The 8,825-nt window shown below is 47.9% G+C and overlaps 1 long non-coding RNA gene across 1 annotated transcript; it reads right to left on the reverse strand.

Moving 5' to 3' along the window:
- Positions 1-5,766: 5,766 nt before the first annotated feature.
- Positions 5,767-8,825, reverse strand: LOC128929254 (uncharacterized). The gene is made up of 2 exons (XR_008475401.2): positions 8,726-8,825; positions 5,767-6,072 (listed from the first exon to the last, which is right to left on the reverse strand). It is a non-coding gene; the product is annotated as an uncharacterized LOC128929254 (long non-coding RNA).

Here is an 8,825-nt window from a genome sequence, read left to right on the forward strand (position 1 = left end):
GATCTATGAAGGCCAAGTGGAGACGACTGGAGCTGAATACAATGTGGAAGCATTGATGGTCAGCTGAGTGCCTTTACCTGCTCTTTGGACGCAGGTCCTGCCAGAACTACCACTGACAATAAAGTGTTTGGCACCCTGAAGGGAGCTGTGGATGGAGGCTTGTCTGTCCCTCACAGCATCAAACGATTCCCTGATTATGATTCGGAAAGCAAGGAAGTTAAGGCAGAGGTACAGCGGAAGCACATCATGGGCCAGAATGTTGCAGATTACATGCGCTACTTTATGCGCGGAGATGAAGATGCTTACGAGAAGCAGTTCCCTCGGCCGGGTGCAATGTGGCTCAGGCCTGTTAATTCCAACACTTTGGGAGGCCGAGGCAGGCAGATCACCTGAAGTCAGGAGTTTTAGACCAGTCTGACCAACATGGTGAAACCCCATCTCTATTAAAAATACAAAATTAGCCAGGCATGGTGGCCATGCCTGTAATCCCAGCTACTCAGGAGGCTGAAGCAGGAGAATCACTTGAACCCGGGAGGTGGAAATTGCAATGAGCTGAGATGGAGCCACTGCATTTTAGCATGAACAACAAGAGCTAAGAGCAAGACTCTGTCTCAAAAAAACAAAAAACAAAAACAGTTCTCTCAATACATAAAGAACAGCATAACTCCAGACATGATGGAGGAGATATATAAGAAAGATTGGCCGGGAGCAATGGCTCATGCCTATAATCCCACCACTTTGGGAGGCCAAGGCAGGCTGATCACCTGAGGTCGGGAGTTAAAAACCAGCCTGACCAACCGGGAGAAACCCTGTCTCTACTAAAAACACACAGAAAAATAAGCCATGTATGGTGGCACATGTCTGTAATTCCAGCTACTCAGGGGGCTGAAGCAGGAGAATCACTTGACCCAGGAAGCAGAAGTTGCAGTGGGCCGAGATCGCGCCATTGGACTCCAGCCTGGGCAACAAGAATGAAACTCCATCTCAAAAAAGAAAAAAGAAAAAAAGAAAAGAAAAGAAAGCTCATGGTGCTATGTAACAGAATCCAGCCTATGAGAAGAAACCCAAGAAAAGAGTTAAAAAGAAGAGATGCAATGTGGTTTACGCCTGTAATCCCAACACTGGGAGGCTGAGCCAGGCGGATTACAAGATCAGGGGTTCAAGACGGGTCTGGCCAACATGGCGAAACCCTGTCTCTAATAAAAATACAAAAATTAGCTAGACATGGTGAGATAAAGTAAAGAGATTATAAGCCTCTTTACTTTATAAATAACCCAGCCACAGGGATTTCTTTCTCATTCCCCTTCTTTTTCTTCCTCTTCCTCCTCCCTTTCTTCTTCTTCTTCCCCTTCTTCCTCTCCTCCTCCTCTTCCTCCTTCTTCTTCCTCTTCCTCTTTGCTGTCAGTGAGTTTATTGTCTTTATCTGAATAATCCTCATAGAAAATTGCTTGATTTAGGCTGGGCACGGTGGCTCACACCTGTAATCCCAGCACTTTGGGAGGCTGAGGTGGGCAGAGCACAAGGTCAGGAGATTGAGACCATCCTGGCCAACATGGTGAAGCCTCATCTTTACTAAAAATACAAAAATTAGCTGGGTGTGGTGGCGCATGTCTGCAGTCCTAGCTACTAGGGAGGCCGATGCAGGAGAATTGCCTGAACCAGAGAGTTGGAGGTTGCAATGAGCTGAGATCGTGCCATTGCACCACGGCATGGTGACAGAGTGAGACATCATCTAAAAAAAAAAAGAAAAAGAAAAGAAAAAAAAGTGTTTGGTTTTGTTCTCAGTGGCCCATTCCTGAGCTCTGAGGAAGCTTAACTTCTTTTGAGCTTCCCAATCTTTCTTCCTTCTGAGCAAGGGACATTTTTTGGGGACAGTTCCACCCTCTTTCTTTTTTCTTTTTTTTTGGAGAGAGTATCTTGCTCATTCAGGCTGGAGTGCAATGGCACCATCTTGGCTCACTGCAACCTCCGTCTCCTAAGTTCAAGCGATTCTCCTGTCTCAGCCTCCTGAGTAGCTGGGACTACAGGCACCTTGACCTCAGGTGACCCACCCACCTTGGCTTCCCAAAGTGCTGGAATTACAGGTCTGAGCCATGGCACCCAGCCTATATATATATATATATTTTTTTTTTTTCTCGAGATGGAGTCTCACTCTGTTGCCCAGGCTGGAGTGCAGTGGCATGATCTCGGCTCACTGCAACCTCCACTTCCCTGGTTCAAGCAATTCTCCTGCCTTAGCCTCCTGAGTATCTGGGACTACAGGCGTGCACTGACATGCCCGGCTAATTTTTGTATTTTTAGTAGAGACAGGGTTTCACCATGTTGGCCAGGTTGGCCTCGAACTCCTGACCTCAAGTGATTCACCCACTTCAGCCTTCTAAAATGCTGGGATTACAGGCACGAGCCACCACACCCAGCCTCTGTCTCTCTTTCTTTAAGAGCCTGTAGTCCCAGCTACTCAGGAGGCTGAGACAGGAGAATCGCTTGAACCTGGGAGGTGGAGGTTGCAGTGAGCTGAGATAGTGCCACTGCACTCCACCCTGGGTGGCAGAGCAAGACTGGTCTCAAAAAAAAAAAAAAAAAGATAGAATCTTGCTCTGTTGCCCAGGCTGATTACAGTAGTGCAATCACGTCTCACTGCAGCCTCCACCTCCTGGGTCCAAGTGACCTCCCACCTTGGCCTCCTGAGTAGCTGGGACCACAGGTACACACCATCACACTGGCTCATTTTTTTCATTATTTTCTAGAGAATGAATCTATGTTGCCAAGGCCCAGGCTCAATACATTCTGTCCCCAAATTCACTTCCCCACTACCTGGCTACCCTTGGCCCAAGGATCAGGCCTGGTTTTGGAAAGGAAATGTTGGAAGACAGGGTTCTGAGGAATCTTACAAACAGGGGCCTTTAGAGAGAAGCGCTGTGTGTGGAGAGGGGGCTGCTGGCGAAAGGGCCGCCTCGTCTCACCCCCAAGGAAGGCTGACTTCTGCCTCAGCTCCACTTTCGTCATCTATCCCAGATCCTGGACACTTGGGCCTCTCAGGATCCTCGGCCTCCAGGCTCCACGACTCTTTCTTTTGCTACATCCAGGAGATGACAGCAGCTTTGGAGCCTGCAAATCCTAGAGAAGAGGCCATCTGCGGCACAGGAGGAGAGGCAGGAGCCTAGAGAAAGTGCTTCCTCTGCAGAAATGGGGTGCAACCTCTCCAGCCCTCAGAGAAGCCGCTCCCGAATAGCGGACACTCTCCTCCCAATCACTTGAACCCGGGAGGCAGAGGTTGCAGTGACCGCAGATTGGAGATGGCGCCATTGGACTCCGGCCCGGGTGACAGAGCAAATCTCCGTCTCAAAAAAAAGAAAAAAGAAAACGATTGTTTTTGCTTTCCTCTCTCCCCTGTGCTTCTCATCCACCCAAACAGATTGTCTTTTTACTCCCAGAGGTGTACAGTGGACCCTCATTCCATAATTCACCCCCCTTACAGACTACCAGGCACAGGAAATGCAATGGGCTCATTCATAGTTGAGAGGGAAGCACTCAGGCCTTGGCAACAGGGGAACCTCCTTTGAACCCTGGCTCCACCTGGCGGCAGCTGTTGGATGTAAGCAAGTGTGGGGGAGGTTCATCTGTGAAGCTGGGATCATGCTACCTATTTCACAGAAACGTCATGTGAGATTTAAATGCCTTACCTGTGTAAAGTATAGAGTCTATGACAGGCAGTTATTTCCAAAAGGTTATTATCTGAGGGAGATAGAGTTTGGCCAGCAAGAAGGATGCTTCCTAGTACGTGCCGCTATCTCTAAGCAATGAGACACACCACAGTATACATTCTTGGAGAAGCCTTGAAGTCTGAGGGTGAGGCAGGATAGGTACTCAAGGAAATGACCATGTTGTCAGGATGCAGCGACCCCACAGCCAACACAATAAGCCTCAGCATTCGCATTGTAATTGATATGCAAAGCTATCCTCACTAGGGACTGTCCCTTCTAGAGAGCATGCACATTTTCATTTTCCAGGTCATCAAACGGACCCTTTCCTCATTATAATAGTAAAAACACATCCCTGGGTGGAGATTTACGATGCTGAATGACGAGGTATGAACAAGCATGTGCAGCTACTGCGCATGTGCACCCAGAGGACCACCCAGAACATGCTTACTAGTGACACCTCTTCCCATCCCCTTATGAATAATCGTGTAAGACTCCCATAAAGGAACTCTCCCTAGGGGCCAGTCTTTGCTGTCTCATCCTTACTAGCAGCCTGCCCAGGGTGTCCTGTCTATTCTACACCTCACTTTTTTTTCCTTTGAGACAGGGTCTTGCTCTGTCACCCAGGCTGGAGTGCAGAGGTGCGATTTCGCCTCACTACCATCTCTGCCTCCCGGGCTCCAGCAATCCTCCCACCTCAGCCTCCTGAGTAGCTGGGACTACAAGCGTACACCATCATGCACAGCTAATTTTTCTATTCTTAGTAAAAACAGGTTTCATCATGCTGCTCAGACTGTATGCATCTAACTTTCAAAATATTATTTTTCTTTTGGAATAAATTACTCTATGCTGCACTTTTTTGTGTGTGTGTCTCTTGTTTAAATTATTTTAAACCATTATCCGGGTGTGGTGATGCATTCCTGTAATCCAAGCTACTCGGGAGGCTGAGGCAGGAGAATTGCTTGAACCTGGGAGGTGGAGGCTGCAGTGAGCCAAGATCGTACCACTATACTCCAGCCTGGGTGACAAAGCCAGACTCTGTCTCAAAATAAATTATTTTAAACCAAGAAGAACCAAGGTATCACAACAGCCATCAACAGAAGTACAGTCGGCTTCAGTGTTCCATCCCTTGGCTACTCGGGAATCTCCCATTTCCATATCCCTGGTAATCCCCTCACTCTCTCAGGCTGATTCATTTAGACTTCTGGAAGATATCACCCTCAATCTGGATAAAAGAACTGAGATCCCAACTCTTTTGCTACTGTGTGTGTGCCTGCGTGTGTGCGTGAGAGAGACAGAAACAGACACAGGGTTCTCATTTCATCACCCAGGCTGCAGTGTAGTGATAGAATCACAGTTCACTGCAACCTCGACCTCTTGAGCTTAACTCACCCTCCCACCTCAGTTTACAAAGGAGCTGGGACTACAGGCATACACCACCACGCCCAGCTAATTTTTCCATTTTTTGTACGGATCTGGTTTCACCATGTAGTCCAGGCTGGTCCTGAACCCTGGGCTTAAATGATCCTCCCACCTCATCCTCCCAATCCCTGGGATTACGGGCATGAGCCACCATGCCTGGACCTTTCTAATCTTTTTTAATGAGTGGCACAGCAAACACTGATCTTCACTTTGGAGTGACTGCAGGTGTGGACTGACCTTCACAACTCTCCCACTCCAACCAAAAGCAACGTACCTGAAGCTTCAAACACTTAAGTCACCTTTGGGCCCCTTTCCAAACAGCTTGTTTCCTTGAGAATTCCCAGTTACAAAGCAAACTCAACCTATCCTCCTTTCTGGCAGGAGACTTAGCCTTTCTGCTTTATTTTCCAAGGATCACAATTTCTCCCCTTAGGGTTGTCACAAAGATTAAATGAGATAATTAAAGGGACCCTCTTTAAAAAGAACATGGTCCAAGACTTGAGTTCAGTTATGTGCTAAACAAAATGTAGCTTTCCTCTCTGTACATTTCCTCAAAATGTAGCTTTCTTCCTGTATGTTGTAGCTCTCTCTCTCCTTATCATTCAAAGGGAAAAGGACAAGTGAAGAAAAGGTTTTAGTCGTGTTACTTTTTTCCATTTATTTATTTATTTATTTTGAGACAGAGTCTGACTCTGTCGCCCAGGCTGGTGTGCAGTGGTGCGATCTCGGCTCACTGCAACCTCTGCCTCCCAGGTTCAAGCGCTTCTCCTGCCTCGGCCTCCCAAGTAGCTGGGACTACAGGTGCCCACCACCGCGCCTGGCTAATTTTTCATATTTTTAGTAGAGATGGGGTTTTGCCATGTTGGTCAGGCTGGTCTCGAACTCCTGACTTCAGGTGATCCACCCACCTCAGCCACCACGCCTGGCCAGTCATGTTACTTTTAGAAACCTGTCGATATGCAAACAAAAAAAGAAGACGAAAAAATAAACACATTGTTATATTCCTCAAGCCTGGAAGCAGACTGGTGCCACCTGGAATCTAAGAGAACGGAAATGCCTAGAAAAGATACTGAAATTGCCCCAGACAATTTCTGTAGTGGGTGATCTTTCTGTAGTGAGTGATGGGCCCTGAGAAGTCTGACTTGAGGCATACAAGGGTTCTCTTGTCTCAACAGGATCCTCAGGAACCTTCCTTCTCCTTGGGATCCTAACTTCAGATACCACAGATCTCAGCATTTTGGCCCATCTAAGAGACAATGTGGTTTGGAGCTCTTGGATTCTTTGGGAGAAGAAATTAGGCAGAGGAGGTGTAGGAGTCCCAGAAGAAGTCCTTAGTGGAGAAGGGGAACAACTCCGACAGGTCCTTCAACTAGGTGTTATCGGAACCTTTTTTTTCCTTCTTCAGAGCCAAGGTTTCACTCTGTTGCCCAGGCTGAAGTGCAATGGCATGATCATAGCTCTCTGTAACCTCAAATTTCTGGGCTCCAGACATTCTCCCATCTTGTCCCCACAAAGTACAAGGATTACAGGCCCAAGCCAACACACCCAGCCAAAACTCTAAAATTTAAACCTTTGTTTTATCCTCAAACAAGTATTCTGGACCCAGAGACATTGAACTGAAAGAAAACACTCATTAGGAACTAGGCCTCATTACCTTGCCTTATGTATTATTTTTCTCTTATAACAACAGTATTACTGTGTTAAAAGCATCAGTTTCTTAAATGCAAACATTAAAAATATATAACTATTTTTATTTTCCTGTTTTGCTTTTGTTTTGTTTTCAGATGGGGTCTGTGTCACCCAGGCTGGGTTACAGTGGTGTAATCACAGTTCACTGCAGCCTCAAACTCCTGGGCCCAAGAGATCCTCCCACCTCAGCCTCCTGAGGAGCTGGGACCACAGGTGCACACTACCATGCCCGGCTTTTATTTATTTTCTTTCATTTTCATTTTGATTCATTTTTTGAGACAGAGTCTGGCTCTTGTCACTTAGGCTGGAGTGCAGTGGCCCGATATTGGTTCACTGCAACTTCCGCCTCCTAGGTTCAAGCTATTCTCCTGCCTCCTGCTCCCAAGTAGCTGAGATTTCAGGCTCACACCACCAAGCCTGGCTAATTTTTGTATTTTTAGTAGAGACGCCATGTTGGCCAGGCTGGTCTCCAACTCCCGGCCTCAAGTGATCCACCTGCCTCAGCCTCCGAAAGTGCTGGGATTACAGGCATGAGCCACTGTGCCTCGCCTTGTTTGTTTTTTAAATGTTTGGGGGCTGTGTGTGTGTGTGTGTGTGCGCGTTGTTTGTTTTTGAGATGGAATCTGCTCTGTTGCCCAGGCTGGAGTGCAATGGCACGATCTTGGCTCACTGCAATCTCCACCTCCCAGGTCAACAATTCTCCTGTCTCAGCCTCCCAAGTATCTGGGATTACAGGTGTCCACCACCACACTGGGCTAATTTTTTGTACTTTTATGAGACAAGGTTTCATCAAAAGATGGTGAAACCCCATCTTTAAATACACACACACACACACACACAAAGAAAAAAATTAAGCGGGCGGGGTGGTGGCGCCTGTGGTCCCAGCTACTCCAGAGGCTAAGGTGGGAGGATCACATGAGCCAGAGAAATCGAGGCTGCAGTGTGCCGAGATCGTGCTGCTGCACTCCACCCTGGGCGACAGCGAGTCCCTGTCTCAAAAACAAACAAACAAAAAACTGCCAGCCTTAACAACAGTAACAAAAAAGGCAATGGCTAAGGCCCCTCCCAACCTTTCATGCCCACTTGGGAGCCCCTGGGCAGCCCTTATTTTTTTTTATTCTGGACCTCAGCCCTTACATTTAAATGCCCCTTTGGGAGGCCAAAGTGAGCGGATCACTTGAGGTCAGCAGTTCAAGACCAGCCTGGCCAACATGGTGAAATCCCGTTTCTACTAAAAATACAAAAAATTATTACAGGCACCAGGCGTGGTGGCAGGACTCTAATCCCAGTTACTTGGGAGGCTGAGGCAGGAGAATTGCTTGAACCTGGGAGGTGGAGGGTGCAGTGAGCCAAGATCGAGCCATTGCACTACAGCCTGGGCAACAGAGCGGATTCCATCTCAAGAACAAACAATACACACACACACAGGCTGCATTCCAGCCTGGATGACAGAACAAGACTACTTCTCAAAACAAAAGGCGGGGCGGGGCGCGGTGGCTCACGCCTGTAATCCCAGCACTTTGGGAGGCCCAGGCAGGTGGATCACGAGGTCAGGGGTTCGAATCCAGGCTGACCAACATGGTGAAACCCCTCTCTACTAAAAATACAAAAATTTGCTGGGTGTGGTGGCACGCGCCTGTAATCCCAGCTACTCAGGAGGCTGAGGCAGGAGAATTCTTTGAACCTGGGAGGCTGGGGTTGCGATGAGCCGAGATCGCGCTCCAGCCTGGCCGACAGAGCAAGACTCCATCTCAAAAAAAAAAAAAAAAAAAGAGCCGCTAATGACCACTCATATGACCCACTCATTTTTGGATCTGATCCTAAGAAAATCCCTTAGAAAACATGGCGACGCCAGCTTCACCACTTGTTTCCAAAAGCAATGAAGCGCCCTTCGCTCGCTTAGTCAAGCTGACCTTAATAAATAAGGCACTGGACGCCCTTCTCCGGCTGGTCACCCTGCAGCGTACTGGCACTGCCCACCCAAGCCGGCGTTGCGGCTCCAGGCAGGTCTCT

Source organism: Callithrix jacchus, chromosome 12 (assembly GCF_049354715.1).
Source record: "Callithrix jacchus isolate 240 chromosome 12, calJac240_pri, whole genome shotgun sequence".
In the NCBI taxonomy this organism is placed as follows: Eukaryota; Metazoa; Chordata; class Mammalia; order Primates; family Cebidae; genus Callithrix; species Callithrix jacchus.